Raw genomic sequence first — 25,595 nt, forward strand, 5'->3', positions numbered from 1 at the left:
AGTCGGCAGCTGGTACTTTGTGGGCTGTTGTCATGCACTTCGGGCAATGAAGATAATGCTTCAGAGTGGGTAGAAAGTTCTTCCCACGCTTCTTCTACGCTGTTCACTACGAGAGGCTCTTGCACAATGCAGCGTGCGATGTTCGATGCGTCGTAGCCTTCGGTGTTGCTTCCACTGTCGAGTGTGTATGCACTGGATGGCCATGCATGAATTCGTGCGGAAGGAGCATGGCTCGACAGGGTATTTTCTTGATGCTCCAGGTCATCTACGATAAATACGGCGTCTTTATAAGGCAAATAGTGAGCGTTAGGAGCACTTGAAGAACCTCATGTTGAAAACCCAGGTGGTGGACCGCGTATGCGAGATGAAGAGTGAACGGCATCAGGTGGTTGGGCAACGTCTCGGGTCATATGCTGAAGCGATGACTTCGCAAATGCCGACTTTCGTGAAGAAGGGTGGCGCGCTCGATGGCTGTGTTTTTTCCAAAATACGCATTGTCGTCTGCGACTGAACTCGTGTGCCACTTCGTCTTTTGTCAGAGGTCGAATCTTGTTGTGCGTTCTAACGGTTGAAGACTGCCTGTAAAATTGACGACTGAGTGCAGTTGTCAGTGGATTGTGGGTTACAAGCAAGTCTTCGTCGTAGTCGTCATCGTATTTTTTAAACCAAACGATCCTTTCTTGTTTTATCTTTTCCCATGACTCGTCGTTTTGAAATATGTGGGTGAGGTGGAAATCGAAGGCGTCACCGGAGACGTAGTCGGTAAAGTTGGCGACCATCTCCCGTTCCGACCATGATGCAGCGGTTGCGTGGTGTTCGAACAGATCGAACCAGTCCTGTACCGGTCCATCGTCCGCTGCTCCGGTGTACTGGGGATGGGAAGGTCAATCGATGATCCTGGCATAGTGCTGGTTGCTGTGTGCGGCCAGGAGATGATTCCGTAGTCGATGTACGGTCAGGGTGTCTTGTGGAGGACTGTGTCGACGATGAGACACTGATGAAGTAGCTGGGAGGTCTTCATCCTGTCGACTCGTGTGATGATGCTACAATGACTAGGTGATGTGGCCCGGCTCATACTCCATGTTGTTTATTCTACTCTGGCTTCTTCTTCCTCAGCCTCTACCTTCAGTCAATACCTACATATATATATATATATATATATATATATATATATATATATATATAGGCAGGCATGGTGGTTGAGTGGCCGTAGCGTTGCATATAGTCTAGTAGATCCTCCGTGAGCGGTCACAACGTGGTTTATTTCGACGTTTCGGCCTAGAGTCTGGCCTTCATCCTGATGAAGGCCAGACTCTAGGCCGAAACGTCAAAATAAACCACGTTGTGACCGCTCACGGAGGATCTACTAGACTATATATATATATGTATATATATATATATATATATATATATATATATATATATATGACACTATGATGAATGGGCGACGTCGCCTGGCTCATACGTCATGTTTATTCCATACTGCACTTCTTCCTTCTCGACCTCTACTAACCATCACTTGATACGTCACACGATTCCCCCTCCCCCCGAAAGAAGGCATGGATTACAAACAAGAAAAAGTAAACAAGTGGAGATTAAAAAGTTACAAACGTCAAAATTCACAATCGGTTCTATGCTCTAGGGGAGTTCCGCAAATTTTAAAGACTTCAGGGGAAAGTGCAGCAGTCCGGTTAACGCAGGAGTTCTGGTGGGCGATGCTGGTGGTTGCGTCCTGGATAACACAAAAATGCTTTGGACGTGGAAACAGATGAAAATACAGCCGGTATTCTTGCAAATAACGAACGAGGTTGGAACGCTTTGCAGGATTGAATATTTCGTTGGCGTCGCAATTTTTGTCGTATGCCATACAAACGCCTTGCATGCAATTTGCGCGCCCGTTGATCGTGGCTGATTAGGCGCTGCTTGTGTTCCTGCAGAGCACAAGCGGTTGTTTTGTGGCTCTTGGGGAGTTTACTAAGGTGATGACGCAGATGTTCAGACCGAAGGTGCAATCTTGAACGCTGGTGCGGAAAAGTTTCTTGGCTTTTCTTTCTGCGAAGATAGCTCAGATGCGGAATCAGTCTTTTCTTTAGTGTATGCTGATCACGACACTCTTCGGACCACAAGTATCCTCGTGATGTAGTTTTAATTGTTCGTTGCCGATGTTGGTGTGGGCGTTTTAGCTGTTGGAGTTCGTCTTGTTGCTTTGTTGGCATTGCTGATGTTGCACTGTCTGACGAGGTGGACTTCCTTTGGAACCATGAGCCCGCTTTTCTTTGTAGGTTGACGTGACCAGCAAATAACTGATACTTGTTAGGGTGTCGCGATTTGAGTCAGGCAACGAAGATAGTGCGCCAGAATTGGCAGAAAAATCTGCTGAGGCTGTTGCAACGCCATTCTTGATGGGCGTTCCTGGCACAGGGCAGAGCTTCGGAGTTGATCCTTTCGAGCCTCCTGTGTTGATTGGGCTCTCGGGTTGCTGTGAACTCGACGGTGACGCTGCGAGAGTCTTGGTTTGGTCAGATTTTACTTGGGGCTGTTTCTCTGTGTCCGCAACTTTGAAGGTAAGCTGTTCTGACGCATGAATGTGGACGGTTGGCCCTGGACTTGGCTGAGTACATTCGTAGTTCCGAAGCTCTATCCCGACCATAGTGGGCGTGTGAGACGCGAGGTGAGCGTTGTGAGCGACAAAAGAGCGAAGTGATGTAAAACCAGGATTTTCACTCTTCGAGTAGTCATGACGTTGTTCGGTATTTTCTTCATGCGTCAGCTGGTCTACCGTGAGCAAGGCGTGCTTATAAGGCAAGTGGTGAACGTTAGGAGCGCTTGAAGAACCACGTGTTGAAAACCCAGGTGGTGGACCACGTATGCCAGACGAAGAGTGAACGGCATCAGGTGGTTGGGCAACGTCTGGGGTCATATGCTGAAGCGATGACTTCGCAAATGCCGACTTTCGTGCAAGGGAGGCGCGCTCGATGGCTGTGTTTTTCCCAAAATACGCGTTGTCGTCTGCCACTTAACTCGTGTGCCACTTCGTCTTTTGTCAGAGGTCGAATCTTGTTGTGCATTCGAATGGTTGAAGACTGCCTGTAAAATTGACGACTGAGTGCAGTTGTCTGTGGATGGTGGGTTACAAGCAAGTCTTCGTCGTAGTCATCATCGTATTTTTTAAACCAAACGATCATTTCTTGTTTTATCTTTTGCCAAGACTCATCGTTGTCGAATATGTGGGTGAGGTAAAATTTAAATGCCTCACCGGTGACGTAGTCGCTGGAGTTCGTAACCATTTTCCGTTCCGACCATGATGCAGCGGTTGCGTGGTGTTCGAACAGATCGAACCAGTCCTGTACGGCTCCGTCGTCCGCTGATCCGGTGTATTTGGGGATGTCGAGGTCAGCCGATGGTTCTGCCGTGGTGCTGGTCGTTGTTCTCTTAGGCGATGATTCGGTAGTCAATGTATCGTCAGGGCGTTTTCTGGGGAACTGCGTGGATGATGAGTGACTCATGAAGGGGCAGGCAGGTCTCCATCCTGTCGACTCGTGTGACGCTATGATGAATGGGCGACGTGGCCTGGCTCATACACCATGTTTATTCCTTACTGCACTTCTTCCTTCTCGACCTCTACTAACCATCACTTGATACGTCACACACACACACACACACACACACACACACACACACACACACACACACACACACACACACACACACACACACACACACACACACACACACACACACATATATATATATATATATATATATATATATATATATATATATATATATATATATATATATACATATATATGTAGAAAAGAAACCACTTTTTTTTCTTCTTATTTACATTCCATTGGTTTTATTAACTTCCCCTGTACATTCCTTGGCATTACTGTCTGTTATATCTCATTAATATTGTGTTAAAACACGGAAAAACGAGTCCTTAGGTATACACTTCTTTCCCTTATTTCATTGAACGAGGGTCTCGTACTGGCAGACTTAGTGTGTTTAGGTTGTATAAGAGGGACAATTAATCAGCTGCCCGCTCATAATAAGTTCACGTGCTACGTGACGCCAAACATGCGCATAAGAGTGTTTTCACACTCGTTGTTTGGCTTATAGATGGCGCTGACTGTCGCTCCTACTTCTAAATTCACAGATAAACCCAAAAAAGTGGATGGAGGGAGGGCCGCTGTGATAGCTCAGTGGTTAGAGCATCGAACGCGTAATTCGAAGGTCGTAGGTTCGATTCCTGCTCACAGTTGGTCATTTTTTCATCCACTTTTCTTTCTTCTTATTTACATTCCATTGGTTTTAATAACTTCCCCTGTACATTCCTTGGCATTACTGTCTGTTATATCTCATTAATATTGTGTTAAAACACGGAAAAACGAGTCCTTAGGTATACACTTCTTTCCCTTATATATATATATATATATATATATATATATATTGTACAGAAGCCGCCGAACACTGAAGTGGGTCGAACTCTTATGTGCTTTCTAGTGGGTCTGCCCAAAGAGAACGCCGCTCGCGCGGAGACCCCGTGTTTTGGCCGTTACTGTCGCCATTGTGTAGACTCGCTGTGTGCCGGCTAATAAACGCCATAACAAATTGGTGGAGAGTGCTACGATCCCCTTCGATGCCCTTGGAACTACGCTCACGTACGCTGCAATCTACCATGTCCCACGACGCCTCTCAGCAAACGCCTCCTCCCATGCCACCCCCATGTCCCGGTGTCCCCAGGATCCGCGATCCACCCATCTTCACGGGCGCCGATGGCACTGACGTGGAGGACTGGCTCGCCATTTACGAGCGCGTGAGCGTCCCCAACAAATGGGACGAGGACGGCAAGTTGACAAACTTGGTGTTCTACCTTGCGGGCGTTGCAAGTTTGTGGTACACCAACCACGCGTCCGAGTTTGCAACCTGGTCCGGTTTCAAGACTGCTATCACCAACGTTTTTGGCCGCCCTGCCGTTCGCAAGCTGCAAGCCGAGCAGCGCTTACGCGAACGCGCTCAGCAGGCCGGTGAGTCATTCACCAGTTACATTGAAGATGTCCTGGACTTGTGCAAGAAGTCGAACGACAGCATGTCCGAATCAGACAAGATCCGGAACGTCATGAAGGGCATTGCCGATGATGCCTTCACGATGCTGCTTGCTAAAAACCCAGGCACAGTAGCTGAGGTCATCACGCTGTGCCAGAGCTACGAGGAGCTCCGCCGGCAGCGTTCGATGACCCGTCGCTCCACACCACGAGATGCAGGGCTCGCAGGCTTGGAAGCGAGCTGTGATCAGGTGGCACTGCTGGCAGATCTCAAGTCCTTCATACGTGAGGAAATCGCGCGGCAGTTCTCTCTCCTGCCCTTTGCCCACCCACCGGCTGCTCAACAATCGGCCACTACCATTCTTCCACCCATCCGCCGAGCGATTGAGCAGGAAATAGCGGAGGTCATGCCTGCGTACCACCCACAACAACTTCCGGCCCCTGCACCCCCAAGTTACGCCCAAGTGGTCGCAAGGCCGCCTCCAGTCGTTCAAGCGCCTGCACCAGTGACTTACGCCGAAGCTGCCGCACGACCTCCGTCCTTTGCAGCGGGTATGCCGGCTGCATATGTTGGCGCAACCCCTCAGCCTCATTTTCAGCCCACCATGCAGCCTTTCCAGACACCGTTCCGGGCGAGACCCACCCCGGCAAACCGATGGCGCACACCCGACAACCGGCCCATCTGCTTTGCTTGCGGTTATGCCGGTCACGTAGCCCGTTATTGCTCTCGACTACAGCCGGCTCCCACTTCTCCTGTTGCTGGCCACCTTAGCCGTTCGTATAACGAGGAACTGCCGTCTGTGCCACTGTCGTCTCGCCCAGGTCCGTCTGCTCGAAGGTCGCCGTCTCCACGACGTCGGTCTCTGTCCCCCATGCGGCCAAGTTCTTCTGCTCATGAGCGGGAAAACTAGTCGTCGCAGTCCCAGAGGCAAGGACTGCGACGCTATCGCATTGTGAAAGCTCTCAGAGCCGCCCATCTAATGTCATTGACGTGCTTGTGGACGGTGTTCATGCATCTGCTCTTATTGACACTGGAGCTGCGGTATCAGTTATGAGCGAAAACCTTTGCCGCTTGCTTCGAAAAGTGACGACGCCGATTTCTGGACTGTCCCTTCGTACCGCTAGCTCACATCGTATTAATCCTACAGCAGGCTGCACAGCTCGCGTTGTCGTTCAGGACGTTCTGTATGTCGCCCAATTCATCATCATTCCGGCATGCTCTCATGACGTCATCTTGGGATGGGATTTTCTCTCCCGCAACGACGCCGTCATTCATTGTGCCGCCGCCGAAATTGAACTCTCGCCCTTCTCGCATTTGACGCCAGAAGACGGTCCCTCGACACTGAACAAGATTCTTGTGAAAGACGATACTATAGTGCCTCCAAGCTCGACGATGGGCGTATCGGTCTACTGCACCGGTCTCTCCGACACAATTGCACTTGTTTCGCCATCCTACCGTGCTTCCAGGAGGAAAGGGTTGCTAGTACCTTTCGCGACCGTGCAAATCACCCAGGGCAACGCCGCTATTTTTGTGACCAACCCATCCCCGTACACTGTTACCTTGGTTCAAGGGGAATGTCTCGGCAGAGTGGAAGCAGTCGACGACGCACAAGTCCTGGACGTACCCGAAGACTCGCGTTGTCCCGATTCACGTACCATCAGTGCTGTTTCTACTTCTGACCCATCATCTCCTGATGTATTTGGCCCATTCATTGATGACAACCTTACGTCAGTGCAGCGTTCCCAGCTTCTAGACCTGTTGCAAGAATACCGTTCTTCTTTCGATGTCGGGCGAAGTTCTCTCGGTCGCGCGTCCACTGTTACGCATCGTATTGACACTGGTGCCCATCCACCATTACGGCAACGTCCATACCGCGTGTCGCCTGCTGAACGCCGGCAAATTAACGAGCAGGTTGACGATATGCTCCGACGCGACGTCATTCGGCCCTCGGACAGTCCATGGGCGTCTCCTGTTGTTCTTGTTGCGAAGAAAGATGGTTCTGTGCGGTTCTGTGTGGACTACAGACGGCTCAATAAGATCACTCGCAAGGATGTCTACCCACTGCCGCGCATCGACGACGCAATTGACAGCCTTCACGGAGCCCAATTTTTTTCTTCTCTCGATCTGCGCTCGGGGTACTGGCGAGTACCCCTGGCTGATGACGCTCGACCGAAGACTGCCTTCATCACACCCGACGGCTTGTACGAATTCAACGTCATGCCGTTTGGTCTGTGTAATGCACCTGCGACATTTGAGCGCATGATGGACACCGTACTGCGCAACTTGAAATGGCACACGTGCTTGTGTTACCTCGATGACGTTGTTGTCTTCGCTCCAGATTTCTCCACCCATCTCCAACGTCTAAAAGAAGTTTTCGCACGTGTGAGCAATGCCGGCTTGCAACTAAATCTGAAGAAGTGCCGCTTTGCAGCACGCCAACTCACCATCCTAGGGTACGTCGTGTCCAAGGATGGCATTCTTCCTGACCCAGCCAAGCTTCGGGCCGTGGCCGAATTCCCAAAACCTGCGTCCGTCAAAGAACTGCGTAGTTTCGTGGGCCTGTGCTCATACTTCCGACGCTTTATACGAAACTTCGCCACGATTATATCACCGCTGACGAAGCTCCTCGGAAGTAACGAGCCCCTCAATTCGTGGTCGTCAGAGTGCGACAACGCGTTCTTGAAGCTCCGCCACTTGTTGACGTCTCCTCCCATTCTCCGCCACTATGACCCTACGGCCCCAACAGAAGTGCACACGGACGCCAGTGGTGTAGGCCTCGGCGCTGTCCTGGCGCAGCGCAAACCCGGGTTCCCTGATTATGTTGTGGCATATGCAAGCCGTACGCTCACAAGAGCCGAGACAAACTACACCGTCACGGAAAAAGAGTGCCTGGCGATCGTCTGGGCTCTTACAAAGTTTCGACCTTATTTGTATGGTCGCCCATTCGATGTCTTTACTGACCATCATGCACTATGCTGGCTGTCATCATTGAAGGATCCCTCAGGCCGCCTCGCCCGTTGGGCTCTTCGCTTATCAATCAATCAATCAATCATGATTTATTTCAGCTTCAAAGACATTCAGTGGAGCTTGGTGGGTACGGACAAAAAGCCATAGATGAGGCTTGACAGGGTCCGTACCCCCGGGCTTGGCAAACGTGGCGTACAGAGTGGCGTACAATCGTGGCGTACAAAGGCAAAAACGGGCACATAACAGTTATCTTCATTGCAACAACATAAGCGAGCTAGTGGAACTGAAAAATGTACACAATAAAAAAAAAAAAAAAAAAAAGGCACTGGTACAGTATACAGAGATGCACTCGTTCAAAATGAAGGGGGAGAGAGAGATTCACAGGTACATTTTATCATCATACACATGCGAATTGAGTACGCGGAAGTGTTACTTATGTTTTTCGGATATGTTAAGTAGTAGCGGTAGCTGATATTTCAACATCTGTGTTGCGTAATTGGTTCGTGGTCTTGGTAATCTCCAGACTTCACGAGTCCTCAAAATTCGCACATGTTCAGCGCGAGTTAGCGCCGACAATTCTGTGAAAAATGTGTCGTTATTTTTTATAGCCGACTTATAGCGATTGTTTAAAATTGTGTGATATAGCTCATGTACTGGGAATAAGTGCAGAGCCTTGAAAATCGGTTCCGTGTGGGCATCGTATGCGGCACTAACGATGTTACGAATGGCTTTCTTTTGAAGTTTGTGTAATTTCTGAACGTTGGTTTTGGTGGTCGTGCCCCAGACTAAGTGACAATAAGATAAGTTAGACAAAAATAGTGATTTATAAATTAACAATTTTATGTTTTGAGGCAGGACGTAACGAAACTTTGACAATATACCTACAGTTTTTGAAAGTTTATTTAAGGTGGCATTCACTTGATCTGTCCACGTCATATGCTCTTCAAAAATGACTCCCAGGCTTTTAGCAACGCGTGATAATTCTATAGTTGATGTACCTAACTTTAGACTGTTTGTGATGCCCAGTGTTTTGTTTTGAGGCCGAAATATAACAGCTTTCGTTTTAGCCGCGTTTAGGTTCAAAGAGTTGGCGATACTCCAAGTGTGAATTTTATTTAGGACGACGTTGCCTTTTTCAATGAGGTTTGAAGGGTCACGTCCTGTAATAAAAACACTTGTATCATCTGCGTAAATGATAAATTTAGTATTAGCACAAATATTTACTATATCATTCACATATAAATTAAAGAGCAATGGGCCCAAAATGCTACCCTGAGGTACACCAGCCTTAATTGGTTTGAATTCGGATACAAAACCATTAATAGTGACTTGCTGGTGGCGATGTTTAAAGTAAGAAATTATAAGTTTTAAGAAAGTGCCTCTAAAGCCATAATGCTGCAGTTTCTCAAACAAGGAATCGTGGTTAATTGAGTCAAATGCTTTTGAGTAGTCAATGAATATGCCTAGTGTACAGAGATGATCTTCGAAAGATTGTAAGATAAGCTCCTTTTGGCGCAATAGAGCCATCTCAGTGGAGCATCCCTTCCGGAAGCCAAACTGGCAAGGCGTAATAATGCTATGCTTCGTTGAAAAACTGGACATGCGTTTATATATCAATTTCTCAATGCATTTAGAAAAGACTGGAATAATTGAAATTGGCCTGTAATTGGAGAAATTGTTGATGTCACCACCCTTGAATATTACAGTTACCTTTGACATCTGTAGTTGTTTGGGAAATGTGCCAACAGAAAACATGAGGTTAATAACATGTTCCAGAATTGGTGCGATAATATCGATTACAAATTTTATAGGTCTGATTTGGAAGTCATGAACATCCGTACACATACTGTTTTTTAGTGACAAAACAGATGTTATAATTTCATGCACAGTAGTCGGACACAAGAATGCGCTTTTCTGTATCGGTGCTGTTAAATATTGAATGCAATTCGGATCGTGCTTACTATTCACAAGTGATGTGAAAAAGTCGTTGAAGGAATTCGCCAAGCGTGCATTCGTTAATTCTTCGCCGTTACTATTAATTGATAAAGTGGATTGTTCTTGGGGGTCACCGTGTAGCACAGTGTTCAATCGTTTCCACATAAGGTGTGGCTTACAAGACTACGACATCCGCGTCCTCTACCGCAACGGACGCCAGCATGCTGACGCCGACGCCCTCTCGCGCTCCCCTCTGCCTGAAGCTAACGTGCTCTGCTCAGTATCCTCGGTTGTTGTTTCTGCCATTGATGTTGACATCATCGCTACCGAACAGCGAAAGGATAATTGGATCGCCCAACTGATCGACTTGCTCTCTGATCCGTCCGCAACGCCATCCACGCGTGCCTTGCGTCGTCGAGCTCACCATTTCGCCATTCGTGACGGCCTCCTACACCGACGCAATTACGACGCCGATGGCCGGCAGTGGCTACTCGTGATACCCCGCAGTCTGCGGTCGGAGATATGTGAATCGTTCCATTCTGATCCACAGTGCGCGCACTCTGGGGTATTCAAAACCTACCATCGCATTAGACAACGCTACTTCTGGCGCGGGATGTAACGCTACGTCCAGCAGTTCGTTCGCTCCTGTCTCGCCTGCCAACGCCGCAAACCGTCCGCACACATGTCACCAGCCGGTCTGCAACCGCTACCTTGCCCTGACCGTCCATTTGGGCGCATAGGTATCGATTTGTACGGACCACTTCCTCTGACGTCCACTGGCAACCGCTGGGCCATCGTCGCCGTAGATCATTTAACGCGATACGCCGAAACCGCCGCTCTCCCTGCGGCTACTGCGCGTGATGTTGCGTCCTTCCTACTACATCGATTTATATTGCGCCACGGTCCACCCCAGGAGCTTCTCAGCGATCGAGGCCGTGTCTTCTTGTCAGAAGTCGTCGATGCCATTCTCACTGAGTGCCATTCTGTCCACCGCAAAACTACTGCTTACCACCCGCAGACGAATGGTCTGACCGAACGCTTTAACCGCACCCTCGGCGACATGCTGTCGATGTACGTCGCCGCCAACCACACGAATTGGGATACCATACTGCCCTTCGTCACTTACGCCTACAACACCGCCCCTCAGAGCACGACTGGTTTTTCACCTTTCTTTTTGCTGTACGGAAGGCACCCGTCACACACCATCGACACGATACTCCCGTACACGCCGGATCCATCTGAGTGTACACCTATTTCCGAGACCGCCAGGCTTGCTGAAGAGTGTCGCGAGCTTGCCAAGACTTTTACGACGCATGAGCAAGAGCGGCAGAAGAGTATTCGTGATGGCTCCGCCACTTCTGAACCCACCTTCCTTCCTGGTTCCCTTGTATGGCTCTCAATCCCGACCTCCGTAGCTGGCCTTTCTTCCAAACTACTCCCGAAATATGAAGGTCCCTACCGTGTGATCGAGCGCACATCTCCGGTCAACTATCTTATCGAGCCAATTGAACAATCTTCGGACATGCGCCGCCGCGGGCGCGACATAGTCAACGTGGAGCGTCTGAAGGCTTACTATGACCCGCTCGTAGTTACAAGCTGTTAGGTCGCCAGGCGGCTCCCTCTTCGACCCCGGGGTAATTCTACAGAAGCCGCCGAACACTGAAGTGGGTCGAACTCTTATGTGCTTTCTAGTGGGTCTCGCGTAGACCCCGTGTTTTGGCCGTTACTGTCGCCATTGTGTAGACTCGCTGTGTGCCGGCTAATAAACGCCATAACAATATATATATATATATATATATATATATATATATATATATATATATATATATATATATATATATATATATATATATATATATATGCGCTCTAAGCTCACAGTACTGGTAACATAAACCATAACAATATGCACCATACTATGCACACCGTCATCTGATAGTTTCACAGTATTGAAGTGGCTTGTAATATTTTCTTTTATATATCTGGAGCCTTTTCAAACTTTCTGGGATAACATAATGCTCCTCAATGGATACACGTATTCATCCGAACACCTGAAACTACATCAGAGTTTTAGCGTCAGAAGCTTACGAACGGGATGTCACAACATCGCGGATTCAGTAGCAGTACGAAAAAGCCGTGCAGACTGTTGCGAGCACTTCCGCTTGTGTACCTTTGTATGGTAAGCCGTACAATGCATCTGGACGGAAGATGAGCTGCTATTGTTCTCTTCCTGCGCCGATTCACCCCTGGCTTGCAATTTACTGTCGCGTAAAAAAATGTCGTGGTGTTCCTTTTTCATTACTATTGTGCCGCTGTGGCTAGATTCGATGGTGCCGTTTATTATCGAATGGCACTGAGCAATGATCCCGGGTGACGTTCCTGCTGAGCTGGAAAGAAAAGCGGAGGTAATTGCTTGCTCTTGCGGAAGCAGGAGCATTCCAACGTATGAAGAGAAGTACGTTCATCGAGTGGGTACATTGTCATTTACCTCTCGCAACGTATTGTTTCACGATTTTTGCGGATGGCAGTGAAAACAATATCCCTGAAAACGTCGGATTGACCGGAACAGACTCGGTGCCTGATTGCAATCAAGCGTGTTCCGTGGTGCCTATTTGGCTCTTGGTGTTGCCTTTCTCTTGTGGAGTCTCTGGTATTTTGTAGAATTGTGACTGATATTTCGACTTAGCAGTGTTGACAGAAAAGGTACTTGCGATGGCCCTTCATATCATGAAACAAATATCAAGTTTGGCTCCTGAATACAAAAAGTGAGCCGAAAAAACACGGCATATACAAGAAGTTATTATTGATGAGTGAGTGAACTAGCGGGATCGTTCGGTGTTGCCGTCAATTCCCCGCGACATTGACAGTACACGTTGTTAAGGTTGGAGTCGAAGGAAGTTGTAGGTGATGGCATCTCACTGCTGCCACGAGTTGTAAGAGATGGAAAGGAAGGTCGCTGAAGGATACGAGAACAAAACATGGGTTTATGACATTATTTTACACATATTTACAGAAAAGAAGGGTTAGTGGGTTAACAAACCACGAGCGTGGTGGTTGAACGTTACATAGTTCAGCGCGACGTTCAGCACTCTGCGGCGTCGTTTTATGCCCTGTCGGGCTCCTTCTCTCCGAGTCGAACACCAATCACGCACACACAGGTGAGGGGGCGAGCATGCACGGTCCACGTGAACACTGCCCTGTGGTGGTGCCAGCAGGGCTCTTCCTCGTCGTGTGTGTGCCGTTAGTCGAGAGTTCCCACGATCCTGGCCGCATACTTCAAAGGGTCCACCGCACAGCTCGCCCAATTAGCGGGGCGATCTGCGGTGGCCGTCACGGTCTCTTTCAGGAAAACGCCGTCCCTGTTGCCCTCTTTCGTCGTGGCGTCGCGGCGACACGACGTCTCCTCCTCCGGCCAGCAGGGACAATGCCTGGCGGGCATAGGCAGTCGGCTGGTCGGCTACTTGACTGAGGATTAAAGAAGCGCCGCTCCGCCGTCAGCTCTGGCGCCGCTCACGCCAGCTTTCCTGTCGCCCGATGAGTCGCCGAGGCCATCAGTCACGCTGCTGCTTGAAGGGACGACAAAGGGGTCCGCATTTGAAGGACGGGGACTCGCTTTTGCTTGCGGCTTTGTCTGGATAATAGCTCAAATCTTCGACAGCGTCTGTCAGACTGGGTGCCGAAGGGATTGAGAGACGAATCTCCAGGCCAAACCTAACAGCTCCTCCGCCACCTGGAAAATCTCGGCTGGCCAGCGCTCCCAACCTCTGGGCACGAAGAGAATGGTTGGTGACGAGGACGATGGTCTGGCTTTTCTCTCTCCAGCTGCGAACTTCAAAGCAACTCCCAAACCAGCTCACAATGATAGACAACAGTAAGGCGAACCACACAACACAATACCATGCTGAAGTCAAGCACATTGGACCCGCTTAAAACCCTCCAGGCTTCTTAACACAAAAAGAAAAACTTGTATGCTAAAATTTTGTGACATTTTGGTGCCGCCAAAGTTTCAACAATCATGGACGTAAAGATGCTTACCAAAAAATGGAACAAATTGCCGTGCGTGAAAAGCACACAAAGGCAAATACAATTCGGCCCTATTTATCCGTAATCCCAATTTTACAAAACTAGCTTTCTCCTACCACCCGCACTACTAATTTTTAGCTTACATCTACTAATTTCATAAAACACACCCACCTAAATTCCGCACAAATGCAGCCTAAACCTACAAAAGGTAATTGTGCGAATTTTTTCTTCTCTAATCAAATACTTGCAAGGCGTAGTCGAGAGTACCTAATTTTATGACACCCTGACGCCAACTAAACTCTCTCACATCAAATGAAACTGCGTCTTATCAATCCTAGAAAGGTACCTAGCCTCAAATTTTGGTGAACGCCAGGCTCTCAGCTCAAGTGATCATATGATCCTTATAAGCAATAACTGAAACAACAAAATGAAGTAAATCTGGTGTACTAACATGCTCATTTGCTTAATGTAGTTTCATGTCAGCCCATGTTTTAAAGAACACACTTGACTTTGCTCGATCACGCTCTTTTCTATTCTTTTCCTCCATTTCCTGTTTTTCAAAAATCTCTACTGCGTTTTTAATATCCTCCTCACTGGCTTTTTGCAAGATCAGCATCCAAATCGCTGTCCTGCCCATTCTTTCCTCTATTTCAATGCCTAGATGCTTACTCACACACAAAAGTTCATCTCTTAGCATTGCCTTCCACGACATGATTGCCGTTGTACTTTGGCCCTGCATCTCACACATAATTAGCTGATTCCTACAACTCACAAAAGGTAATCTCCCTAATCCACACACAATCCAGCTTCTAATAAACTCACACAATTGAAGCCTTGAAAGTCAAAGCAAAGACCAAGCACTCACCACAGCACAGCACCATGTCGCGAAGTCCATCTCACCGCTGCCAACCAGTTGTTAGAGGTCGGAAGGCCGAAGTTGCAGGTGATGGCATCCCACTGCTGCCACCAGTTGTAAGAGATGAGAAGGAAGGTCGCTGAAGGATACGAGAACAAAACATGGGTTTATGACATTATTTTACACATATTTACAGAAAAGAAGGGTTAGTGGTTTCACAAACCACGAGCGTGGTGGTTGAACGTTACATAGTTCAGAGTGACGTCCAGCACTCTGCGGCGTCGTTTTATGCCCTGTCGGGCTCCTCCTCTCCGAGTCGAGCACCAATCACGCACACACAGGCGAGGGGGGCGAGCATGCACGGTCCACGTGAACACTGCACTGTGGTGGCGCCAGCAGGGCTCTTCCTCGTCGTGTGTGTGCCGTTAGTCGAGAGTTCCCACGATCCTGGTCGCATACGTCAAAGGGTCCACCGCACAGCTCGCCCAATTAGCGGGGCGATCTGCGGTGGCCGTCACGGTCTCTTTAAGGAAGACGCCGTCCCTGTTGCCCTCTTTCGTCGTGGCGTCGCGGCGACACGACGTCTCCTCCTCCGGCCAGCAGGGACAATGCCTGGCTAGCATAGGCAGTCGGCCGGTCGGCTACTTGACTGAGGATTAAAGAAGCGCCGCTCCGCCGTCAGCTCTGGCGCCGCTCACGCCAGCTTTCCTGTCGCCCGATGAGTCGCCGAGGCCATCGGTCACGCTGCTGCTTGAAGGGACGACAAAGGGGTCCGCATTTGAAGGACGGGGACTCGCCTTTGCTTGCTGCTTGGTCTGGATAATAGCTCAAATCTTCGACAGCGTCTGTCAGACTGGGTGCCGAAGGGATTGAGAGACGAATCTCCAGGCCAAACCTAACAACGTATGCAAATGAGTGCTAAAGCGGTGTACGATCACATACAAGGTTCCTTGTTCATAAGCATAATGCTGTGTTGAGTTGTGAATTTCGTTTGGCCGTCATTACAGCTCTTTTTACGAATTGAAACCAGGTTGATGTTATAAAAGACGAGGTCTGTGCACGTTACCTTGGTCGATGTTGGTTTCAAGTCATACGAAATGCACCGCAGAGCATATCGAGATGGCATCTACTGCACAAGCCAGCCGTTGTCCATGATGATCGTCGTGCTGATCTTCGTCGTTATTAGCGTCATCATTGTCTTCACGGCTATTGCGCACGGCGACGGACGTCTCGACCTTAGGCAGCTTCACTCCTAAAAGAGCAGTTTTCAGCAGGAACGTTGGTTGATGGTGTTTGAGCGATGATAGCCATTGTGTAATGATCTGTAGGTAATCGTGTGCCTAAGAGAGAATCAAATGAGTGGGCAAGCTTATGCCACAATGACACTCACTAGGTCTCGAACATATTCAGTGGTGTTATGTAAATTCAATACATGTATTATGAGACCACGTCCTGTACGGCAGCAACCAGGTTATCCTTTTTTAATCCAGACGCACGAGCCAGAGAGCCAGCCCGCGTGACATACGATGATGATCACTACAATGGTTTGGTCATACAGATGAAGATGAAGTACATAGTCAGCGCTCACACTATTTTCCCCCCTTCGCGAAAGAGGGCAGCAAGTTAGAAAGGGTTGGGACGCCGAATATATCGTTTCAGTCGAGAGACGTGGGCGATCTCGGTGTGGCGGCGACGACGATCAGAAGCCGCGTTGACAGGAGTAACGTGATAGTTGACTTCAGATGTTCGTTCCAGGACGGTGTATGGACCGAGATACCGGTGAAGGAATTTTTCGCAGAGCCCAGGTACACGAACAGGTGTCCACAAAAGGACTTCGTCGCCTGGGCGGAACACAACAACTCGACGCTTCGCATCAAGGTCGTTTTTTCGCTTGTCCTGAATGGTAGTAGTGTTGGCACGGGCGATTTTACGGCAGCGGGCGACGCGAGCGGCGAACTCTTCCAGGAGAGATGAATATGGATTGGAAGATGTGGACAAAAAGGTGGTGTCCAGAACAAAAGTCGGTACACGGCCATACACGAGAAAAAAAAGACTGAAATTTGTTGTACGCTGTATGGCAGTGTTATATGCGAACGTGACAAAAGGAAGTATTGTGTCCCAGTTTTTGTGATCTGGTTGCACGTACATAGAGATCATGTCGGACAAAGTTTGGTGAAAACGCTCAGTCAGACCATTAGTTTCTGGGTGATACGCTGATGTGGTCTTGTGAATAGTGTTAGAGGCCTTTAAGACTTCAGCAAGGACATGTGAAAGAAATGTCTTGCCACGGTCACTAAGGAGCACACGCGGTGCGCCATGTCGTAAAATAATGGCGCGAAGGAAAAAGTCGGCTACTTCAGAGGTAGCACCAGATGAAAGAGCTGCCGTCTCCGCGTAGCGAGTAAGGTGGTCTACGGCAGTAACAATCCAGCGGTGACCGGCTGACGTAAGCGGAAGAGGTCCGTATAAGTCTATGCCCACAAATTCAAAGGGAGTGGACGGGCACGGCGGTGGTTGCAGTGGCCCTGCGGGAAGAGACGTGGTACGTTTTCGGTGCTGGCATGACGCGCAGGAAGCGCGTACTTGGCGACAGAAGTGGAGAGGCCAGGCCAAAAGCAGCGAGTCCTGAGGCGGTCGTAGGTCTTGTGGAACCCTAAGTGGCCAGCTGTCGTATCGTCATGAAACGCTTGTAGAACTTCCAGACGAAGTGAGCGAAGAATGACGGGAACCCATTGGTTACCGAGAGGATGGTAAATTTGCCGACATAATGTTTCCTCATGAAGCTTGAAACGGGCAAGTTGTCGTCTTAGGCAGCTGTTTGGAGCACGCGATAAGCCAGTGAGCCGATCGATGATTGTGCGGCAGTAGGCATCGGCATGTTGGAGCGAGGCGAGATCTGTGGACGAAAGAAGGTCCGCCGAGGCACCTAACTGTTTCGAAGGAGCAGCCGTCTGTTTGGTCACTTTGGCGGGCGGTGACGAACAGATGAAAGGTGACACTTCGGCGCTCTGCGAGAGCGGGCAACGGGACAAAGCGTCAGCATCTTGGTGCTCTCGGCCCGACTTATATGTGAAGCTGTAGTCATACTCTTGCAATCGTAGTACCCAACGGCCAAGGCGTCCCGACAAACTTTTGAGAGACGATAAGCGACACAGAGCATGATGGTCAGTCACTATTGTGAAATGCCGGCCGTATAAGTAAGGACGAAACTTTTGTATGGACCACACGATGGCGAGACATGCTTGCTCAGTGATGCTGTAGTTTCGCTCAGCATGTGACAGAGTACGGCTCGCGTAGGCCACGACTTGTTCTTCGGAAGCGTGGTTCCGCTGAAGAAGGACAGCACCGATGCCAAGTCCACTTGCGTCAGTGTGTAGCACAGTAGGTGCTGCAGGGTCGAAATGGCGAAGCACTGACCGTGATGTGAGGCATCGCTTGAGGGTGTGAAAAGCAGCTTCGCAGTCATCCGACCAGACAAAGGGTGCGCTCGTGGTCAGAAGTTTGTGCAGAGGAGCCGCAATAGTAGCGAAATCACGTACAAAGCGGCGGAAATACGACGCTAAGCCAAGGAAGCTGCGGAGGTCTTTCTGTGTGGTTGGTGTAGGAAAGTGCAGCACCGCGGCAACCTTGTCGGGATCGGGTTCAACGCCATGTTTACTGACGACGTGACCTAATACCTTGATACTGTGACTGGCAAACCGACACTTCTTAGTGTTGAGCTAGAGACCAGCCTTAGCTAAACACGTGAGGACTTCGTCTAGCCGTTCCAGGTGCTGTGGGAAGCTCGACGAAAAAATGAAAATGTCGTCCAGGTAGCAAAGGCAGGTCTTCCATTTTAATCCCCGCAGTACCGTGTCTATCATCCGTTCGAATGTGGCTGGGGCATTTCACAGGCCGAAAGGCATTACATTGAATTCAAAGAGCCCATCTGGCGTAGCAAACGCAGTCTTCTCTTTATCAGACTCGTGCATTGGAATCTGCCAATAACCGGAGCGCAAGTCAAGACTTGAAAAGTACTCGGCACCTTGTAAAGTATCAAGAGCGTCGTCAATGCGAGGCATTGGGTAGACGTCCTTACGAGTCATTTTGTTGAGTGATCTGTAATCAATGCAAAACCGCACCGAGCCATCCTTTTTTTTCACTAGTACGACAGGAGAAGACCATGCGCTTGTCGAAGGCCTGATGACGTTGCGCGCGAGCATGTCGTTGACTTGTTCTTCTATAAGCTTGCGCTCAGAAGCCGACACACGGTAAGGGCGTCGGCGAATCACACGGGATCCGTCGGTGTCGATACGATGGGCGGTCACTGTTGTTTGACCCCGACCTTCGGAACAAACGTCAAAGCAAGTTTTGTGCTTCAATAATAACGCTAGCAAGGCATCCGTTTGCGTTGGGTTGAGATGTTCACACAAAGTGGGCTTGAGAGCAGGAAATGCATCTTCCGCTGGCATACACTTTGAGGATGACGAAGCAGATGAACCAGTGACGACACAAAGCGGTGCTTCTTCGGTAATGCTGGCAACAGTGGTCCCCTCAGGCAAAAGAAGTGGTTCTGGCGTCGTGTTGCAGGCCGTGATGCTTGCATAACCACGGGAGAACCGCACTAAACAAGATGCGATGGTGATCCCTCGAAAAATGCAGCGCCGGCAAGGAGCAACCACAGCGTCACCATCTAGAATGTCACGTGACTTGATCGTAAGGACACGTTCTCGTCCGGGAGGCAGGAGGAAATCCGCAGCTGTCACCAGGTTGGGCGACGAAAGGTCGGCAGCAGAGGAAAGCTCAGTGTCCGTAATACGAATGAGGGGCCGACCACACGAAATTACAGCAGACGCCGCTGACAAGAAGTCCCAGCCTAAGATTATCTGATGAGCACACGAAGACAGCACAGCCAATTGTATGTGATGACGGATTCCATCGATGAGAATACGAGCAGAGCACAACCCGGTCGGGCGAATTGGACTGTCATTAGCACCGCATAACATGGGACCGGCATAAGGAGTTTGCACTTTACGCAGGCGAAAACACAATTCACGATCAATTACCGAAATTGCGGCTCCAGGGTCTATAAGGGCGTCAACAAAAACACCTTCCACAGAAACAGGCAGTAAATTACCTGGACGAGACGGAGGAGTTGTAGTGTTCCGACGACAAGCAGTTTCTCCTCCAAAAACTGCACCTTCTAGTTTTCCGAGTCCCGAGAGATCGGAGCGGGACGCAAGGGTGATGACGTACGCCGAAACGGTGACGGAGAACGGCGGCGAGATGAACGAGACGGATGAGGCCCAGCATGAGACCGTGGAGGGGAGGGCGACTGACGGAAGGTGGATGGATACGGTGCGGGATCGTATTCATCGGGTCTCGGGGAAAAGTCTCTCTCGTAAGCTGAGTAACCACGTCGTTCATCCTGCTGACGGTGGCGGCAGAAACGGGATATATGACCCCTTATGCCACAGTAGAAGCAGATGGGGCGGGGAGGACGCCATGTAGAATAGTGGCGTGGCCTTGGCGCTTGCATTGTCATCACTGCCACATGGTCGCATCCGACATCCGCAGGCACGGTTGGAACTGGTGCAGGGGCCCGCGATGCAACTTCTAAGTACGAAGGCACTGGAAAGCGCACAGGAGACGAGGCATGGGCAGCGCTTGTCATTGATGCCAGTTCGTCCTTGATTATCTCTCGCAGGTTGGGAGGAGGTGTGTGGACAGACGCAACGGTAGGGTTGCCTGGAATAAGGCCGTGAAGTTCTTCTCTGACAATTGTGCGGATAAGGGCCCGCAATTCATGCTCTTTGGTAAAGCGAGCGTCGCAGGAGGCGTGTGGAAGGCGCATGGAATGAAGCGCGTCCAGGCGTTGGCATGTAGTGATGACGTCCCGGACGGTAGTCGGATTCTGAATCACGAGAGCATTGAAGGCCACAGAGTTGATGCCTTTCAGTAGATGTCGGACGCGATTGGCCTCCGTCATGTCATTTTGTGCTCGGCGACAGAGAGCCAGAATATCTTCAATGTAGGACGTATACGATTCGTCGTCCCCTTGAATGCGGGTTGCGAGTTTCTGTTTCGCTACTACAGAACATCCTGCAGACGTGCCAAATACCTGACGAATATTCCCCGTGAAGGCCGACCAATTGGAGAAGTCGCTCTCGTGGTTGTAATACCAGGTTTTAGCGACGCCATCGAGGTAAAAAGGAACGTAGCGCAGTTTGTGCGCCTCGTCCCAATAATTACAAACGCTGGTTCGATCATAACTGTTGAGCCATTCTTCGACGTCTTCGTTGCGAAGGCCGGAAAATACCGGAGGGTCTCGATGAGAGGTACTCACGGTGTAGTGAAGCCTAAGTGGCTGAGAAGGAGCGGTTGCAGCAGTGGGCGGGTTGGGTTCTGCCATTGCTGTGGCTTGAGGGCACAACCGTCGACCAGACCGGAGCTCCAGGGATGACGGGTAGAGCAGGAGGACGTGGGAACCAAAGCATTCTCCACCACTTATGAGACCACGTCCGGTACGGCAGCAACCAGGTTATCCTTTTTTAATCCAGACGCACGAGCCAGAGAGCCAGCCCGCGTGACATACGATGATGATCAGTACAATGGTTTGGTCATACAGATGAAGATGAAGTACATAGTCAGCGCTCACAGTATAGTTATTATTAGAATCAAATCAGTGGGCAAGCTTATGCCACAATGACACTCACTAGGTCCCGAACATATTCAGTGGTGTTATGTAAGTTCAATACATGTATAGCTATTATTCAGTAGAAATTGAAGGATTGGTGGTGACAATGTCTCAGAAAATTTTGACTCACACAAAACTTCGGTTCAATCGGTTCAAGTGCTCAATACATATGAGCTCACTTTAAAACAGGCTAGAAATCAAAATTCAGGGCTGTCTCTTAAAGATGCGAAAACATTAAATGATTTAGCATGTGCCATGGTTTCTTAACATATAACGCTCACGGAAAAATTACAAAAGCATGTTTCTCTGTTTTTTTTCCCATTCATACTTTAGTTGCATAGTTGGTGATCCCCTATTCCAGACGGTAGAGTGGATACTACGCATCGCAAGAAATAAAATTGAGAAAGCATTGTATTGAGAAACTTCTCCTTTAAACTGCAGTCCTATTTCAGTCTCCAGTGTGTATCTTAGAACATGAAAGACCAGGACCCATGTCGGCTTCTCGCTCTCCGTCAATCTGCTTTTTTTTCACAACAGAAAGGTCAGAAGGACCAGCTAATAAAGAGACATTTTTTCGTGTTGTTTAAGTTTTTAGAAGCTTGACAGCAGTGTTTCACTATTGGCTGCGCTGAAATATAGTGCGGTGGTAATTAACTGAGTAAGCATAATGTGGAGAACCTTACATGAAGCTTCGGAATGCTATTTGTTTTAATATTTGCTGCTTATTATGTGGCCCAATTGCCACTGAAATGGCCCAGAGTCCAATGTTGACGAGCATGTGTTTTTCTCCTACTTTGTGTGTCTTTTTAGCGTCTACTATGTTGTGTTGCAGACCAAATGTGCGTACTTTACTTGTTTTAGGTAAAGCCCTTGTGTGCAAAAGAGGGTAGTGAGAAAGCCACAGAAAACGACCGATTTAGAAACTAGATTTTTTCTCTTAATAAACAGAATTCATAGCAAAAGGTGAAGGCTCCGATTCGTGTGCTCACTTAATATGGGTACGCAAGCTTGCCAGTGGTTTCATCAATAAACTAAATGCAAGCACATCTTCTGTTATACACCATCATTGCGAATTGTTCCAGTCAATAGAGATGCCTTCGGGCATATTCATGAACTGGAACAATTCGCAGCTTAAGCTGACTGCTCGCCACATAGCAGCCACACTTTAAAACAGCGTCAACAGGTTGAACGGTACTAACCTTGAAAGGAGGTATGTTAACACGTGACGTGCGTTGAGATTCGGGCGCATAGCTTCTTTATATTGTAATGCCGCATGCGCGAGTTCGAAAAGTAACAAAGCAATGCTTAAAGACTATGGCAGCGTGCAGCAATGCGTGGTGCCGTGGTCGAAAGATGGCAGCAGATCCTGCTGTTACTTCCCAAAGGGTGCAGGCGACGCACGACAGAGAATGGCTCAAATCATTAACTAGTGCATTCTAAAAAAAGGCGACGGAACCTACGTTAGTTTGTTCTAGTCAATTCAATCACAATACTTTGTTTGTCCTCGGTAGGTACACTATTATTTAGCGTTCGCGGTTTGTGGTCGGGTTTCTATGAACGCGGATATAACCAGGCGCTTTGAAAATTTTCTTGCACTACATCTGTGGCTGTATATAAGAGCGAAGCATTTCTTAGCGAACTTCGGTGACAGCGTATCTACCTATCTAACCGATACGTTTGGGTGTTCTCGTGTTCACTCCCTTAACTTGGCGTTAATCAAAATTAGCATAGAAGGGTGGGATGCTTTGATCAATATAACGCGCTGGTCAACACATGAATAATGTCAGAATCCCATCGCGTACGTCATCAAACTCTTTCCGCCAGACAGTGGCACACACACCTATGGACGGGTATATGCCACTTGTATGCGGGTATAGGCCACACAGGATTGACACTTAGTATCTACCCTGAAACGACGAGAACACACGGAGCAATGTTAACGCGTGAGCGCTAAGAAATACCCGAATATCGGTAGCGTCGACCTCACAAATACAAAGAATAAACGCCAGGGTCCCAGTTAGAATCGAACACAAGCATTCTGCGTGACAACGAAGCATTTTACCACAAAACCACGCCAGATCTGGAAACTGTTTTTTAAATAGACGCTAATCCTATATGAAACGTCAATAGTGGTTGCAGTTCTGCCTACCCAGTTTTATAAACAATACATATGTACTGCTTTGATACAGCCGTCACGTTGGGTTAATGTGACATGATTGTGGTTAGTTGCCATTCACTGAAGTTGATTTATGTAGCAGTGTGCAGGACCAGCATCAGCATCTTCGCGACCATCAGCGCTTCATATCAGCTTTTAGTGTTGCTAATACGAATGCTCCAGTTGGCATCATCGCACAAGTGCAAAGTGTTATTGAAACGACCAGGAGAGCGAAAAGTCGTAGGCGGCCAGATAGATAGATAGATAGATAGATAGATAGATAGATAGATAGATAGATAGATAGATAGATAGATAGATAGATAGATAGATAGATAGATAGATAGATAGATAGATAGATAGATAGATAGATAGATAGATAGATAGATAGATAGATAGATAGATAGATAGATAGATAGATAGATAGATAGATAGATACGGTCAAAGTCGCCGAAGTTCGCAAAGAAATGCTTCGCATTAAAAAAATATGGCAGCCTATCCACGGAGTGAATGACGGATAGTGGGGCGAAGCATCCGTCCGTCCTTTCTTTCTTGCTTCCGTGCATCCATGCGTGCGTCAGTGTGGCTGCCCGTGCGTCAATCCGCCCGTCCATGCGTGCGTCTGTTCCTGCTTCCGCACGTTCATCTGTGCGTCCGTCCCTGCTTTCGTCCATGCATCCGCTCCTGCGTCCGTCCATGCGTCCATCCGTCCGTGCAGCCATCCGTGCGTCCGTCCATGCATCTGTCTGTGTGTCCGTTCGTTCACCTATTCAACACTCCAAAGTACCACCATCTCGCAACTTTTCGTCATATATTCCTCACATAGAAGCACCGCTATCCAGCGGACATTCCAAGGACTAAACGAGAGGAGGTACATGCATACTTTCTTATGGCTTGCGTTTCGTGTTTACTTTACTCATTTAACCGCCTCTAATTCACGGTATATACTAGTTCACTGTATTCTTGGCACTGCGGCCCAACGCTCGCTAAACCTTTCTAAAACCTAGGAGGTTACTCCCAGCGAGTATAATGTAGCAATCCTTTCTTGTCTTCTGTGCGTTGTTGCACAATAAAATATTCGCTGCGTGTGCGTTAGTTAAAAACCGAATTCTACTGTCTCTTATTCCCCCTTAGCAGACATTGGAATGTACGTTGAGCACTATTTTTTATTGTTCAACAACGCACAGAAGAAAGCTCTTACCGGCACCACCTTGCAGGTCAAAATGTTATATTTGTTACACACTACTACAACGACTACGAGGGACGAACGGGTGCCCCTATAAGAAGAATCGCCCCTAGACAAGGTATGCCGACAAACTGCGTCGCGGTTGGATGTGAGTCGCGTCTCACAACTGTGTTTTGTTTCCTGGCGCACGTTGCAGCTCGCAGCCCCTATAGCTTTCACATCGCTTATAGCGTCTCACAACATCGTTTTGCTGGCGCCCATCGCAGCCCTCAGAGCTTATGGCGGAATTTACGTGCGGACGCCGCTATGATTCAATTCATAATGTCGACATCGGCCTACTTGTGCTTACAACCATGGAATTCGTCTATATGCTTGTTTTGCGCGCAAGTCGTGGTGCTGCCCATCCTCAAATTAAGGTGCTGTACTTTTTCCCCCAATCATTATGATTTCGCTTAAGTGGTTATGCAAGGGAGCTTGCATGTGCACGTGTCTCTGTTAGATCATGGTTGCTTACAACAAGCTAGAATGTTCGTCATACATGACAGGGCGCCTTATTGGTTCGTAGCGGTCGCTCACTTACACTGAAGGTAGTGTGGGTTTTAACAGGAAGGGGAAGTTTTTTTATTATTTAGCAAGTACTGAAAGCTGGAGAGTTCTTTTCTGAAGTTAGCCGCCGGTTTGTAGAACAGGAAAAAAATCACAGCACGAAGTGATAGATTATGAGTAGGGTGAAGCGTCCGTCAGTCCGGCCGTA

General features: G+C 48.7%; 1 non-coding gene across 1 annotated transcript; it reads left to right on the top strand.

Annotated features, from left to right (window-relative positions):
• The first annotated feature begins 4,191 nt into the window (after positions 1-4,191).
• TRNAT-CGU (transfer RNA threonine (anticodon CGU)) lies at positions 4,192-4,264 on the top strand. Its single transcript has one exon. It is a non-coding gene; the product is annotated as a tRNA-Thr (tRNA).
• Positions 4,265-25,595: the final 21,331 nt, after the last annotated feature.

The sequence above is a fragment of the Rhipicephalus microplus genome, unplaced genomic scaffold, assembly GCF_043290135.1.
Source record: "Rhipicephalus microplus isolate Deutch F79 unplaced genomic scaffold, USDA_Rmic scaffold_19, whole genome shotgun sequence".
Taxonomy (NCBI): Eukaryota; Metazoa; Arthropoda; class Arachnida; order Ixodida; family Ixodidae; genus Rhipicephalus; species Rhipicephalus microplus.